Consider the following 2633-nt stretch of genomic DNA (forward strand, 5'->3'; position numbering starts at 1 on the left):
TAGCTGATTTTTTCTTTTATGACACGCCTTTTATTATTTGCAGATTTTCCTCCTCTAATAAATTTAATAGTTCGAATCGAAGCATTTTTTGTGTCAATATTTTATCGAACCACGTGTTAGAGCTTAAGTTTTAGATTGTTAAGGTATAGTTGTATTATCCTTTTACAATAAATAAATAAATAAATTCATTCAGACTGAATAAATGTAACTTATCACTTGTATGATAGGTAAAATTACTTTTAGCAAAATAATGCTAAAGTTAGCAAAACGAAAGATGATAAGTGATATATACAAATTTTTGGTGCAACGAAATGCTAATAAATTTTGATAATTTGCATAACTTATCACTTATCCGCTAAAGCCTTTTCGCCAAGCATTTAAAATTTTGGTGCAACGCTTATCTATGATTTTGAGTGATATTTTACTTATCAACACTCATTTGAGTGACTTTTCCTTATCATGTTGGTAAAACACAAAACTTTGCGTAAGTTCGATAATCTGCTAAAATGCTAATGATAATTCGTTGGTGCAATAGGGCCCTGGTTACAGAATCTCCCTCCTGAAGTACAAAATATCGCAAAAAAATACAGTCGAAGTACGAAGTACAAAACCGAAAAAAGAAGTACTGTACTTCCGAAAGAAGTACGGTTGGTCACATTATGCTATAATATAATAAAAAAAAAATATAAACATTAAATAACCAAAAGAAAAATAGACAAAACTAGGCAAAATCTCACTTGACTTAATCAGCTGACCACAAGGTTGATGCATGCTCAGAGCTTTCTGTCAAAAGGGCTGAGCATTGACCATGAAAGCTGGCAAGGCAACATTTTTTTGTAAGACTTTCTTGCCAGAAGAAACCAAATCTTTCCCACTACCCTGCCTACTGTCTCACAATTATTTTAGAACAGATTTTTGCAACTAACTTAAGGGGTTTTTTGGTTTCTACCAAAAAATTGCGCGTTTTGGTTTCATTTTTTCTGATTTTTGATTTCCTTTTGACTAAAAGTAATCGCGAGAAAATTTTGTGTTCGTTTTTTAAAAGCAAAAGAAAAAAGCTCATTCTCTGCTCGTCAAAAGCTTTGTAATGGGAGATGGTTGCCCTGAAAATCAGAAGGTGGCTTAAGGAGAAGAAGGCAAAAACACGCCCTTTTATAGAGTTCAATGTAACATGAAAACATATTTTGCACCGTCGAAGTGTAAAATTTTTTGGAAGAAATGAAATCACCATTTGCTTGAATTGTCCCGTTGTCCAAAGTTTTATCTACGATATTAGAATATTTTATTTAGCATAAAATCCGATGCAATACCATTGAAATTTATAAACAACGATGACATGGATGGCAATCCATTACGGAGTACATTAAAAAAAAAAACCAAAATAATAAAAGCTGAAGGGCAATTATTTGGTGACACGCAAGCCTAGACAAGGCTAACGCAGTGCTGCCTACCTGTGCTGGACACGTACTGCGCACGCGTAACACAACTAGCCATGGACTTGGAGCGCAAAACGACAGTCTAAAAAATAATTAATATCTACTCCTTCAATGTTAAAATTACAACTTCATACATAGTATTGAGTCTGATACGAACAGAAGAGAATAGAAAGAAGTAGTCGACATTTTCATTGATAAAACTAAACGACACTGAGACTCAGTAAAGCCAAATTGGCTATAAAAGCATAATAAAAAACCACAGAAATCGAAAAAGGAAGATGAGCATGAAAAAAAGTTTCAGCACTGCCTCTACGTAAACCCTTTCAAGAAAATTGGATGCATGTATGTATGTATGTACGTTCTTGTTTTGTTTTTCTGTGCTATCTTTAATGCTACCATCCTTAAAAGTAATAACAGTAGCATTCGTGCGATCAGCCAAGGCAGCACGTCCAACACAAAGCGGTTCAAACCAGCCCTAAGCCTGGCAGGCGAACGACAAACGCATCGTCATAACAAACACTGCGGAGTACTAAACCACAACACAAGCAAAAAGGGCCAAGACCAACAAAACAATCAAACAACCTGTTCCCTGACCCGTCTCAGCACAGCTTGTGGTGTTGCAAAGCCTGGGAAAATTTTTCAAAACACCTACCGAAAAAACGTAGAAAACAAAAACGAATCGAAAGAACATAAAAGAAAAAAAAACCTAACCCCAACATTAAACCCTCATCACAACCAAATTACGCCAAGTATGTAATTGTAAAAGGACTTAGCGTTGACTGCTATTGCCTACAGCCCCTTTAACTTCTACCACGCAGCTTGTCCTACTACTAAATAACAACACACTGCTCCAAAGACTGCCATTGCCATGGCCACTCTTGTCTCATTTTGCAATTAACTGTACCGCTTAAAGGATAATTTGCTTACGCGCTCTCAATTCCGTTTACGACACGCATCCTTTGTCAAAACAAAAAAAAAACGTGTAAAACGAGCAAGTGATGATAAAAAAAAGCACACACACACACCCAACCTACGAAACTATTAAATCTCCAACTCCAGCAGCAACAGCACCAGCAAATAAATAAAGCACAAAAAGGAGCAAACAAGGAACTATAATCATAATAACAACAATAAGATAGCACCAGCAGTGGCAGCAGGATAACAAAAACCACCTTAACTGCGTGGGAATGCCAACCG

This window comes from Rhagoletis pomonella, unplaced genomic scaffold (genome assembly GCF_013731165.1).
Source record: "Rhagoletis pomonella isolate Grant_MI unplaced genomic scaffold, Rhpom_1.0 Rhpom_scaffold_00001, whole genome shotgun sequence".
Classification (NCBI taxonomy): Eukaryota; Metazoa; Arthropoda; class Insecta; order Diptera; family Tephritidae; genus Rhagoletis; species Rhagoletis pomonella.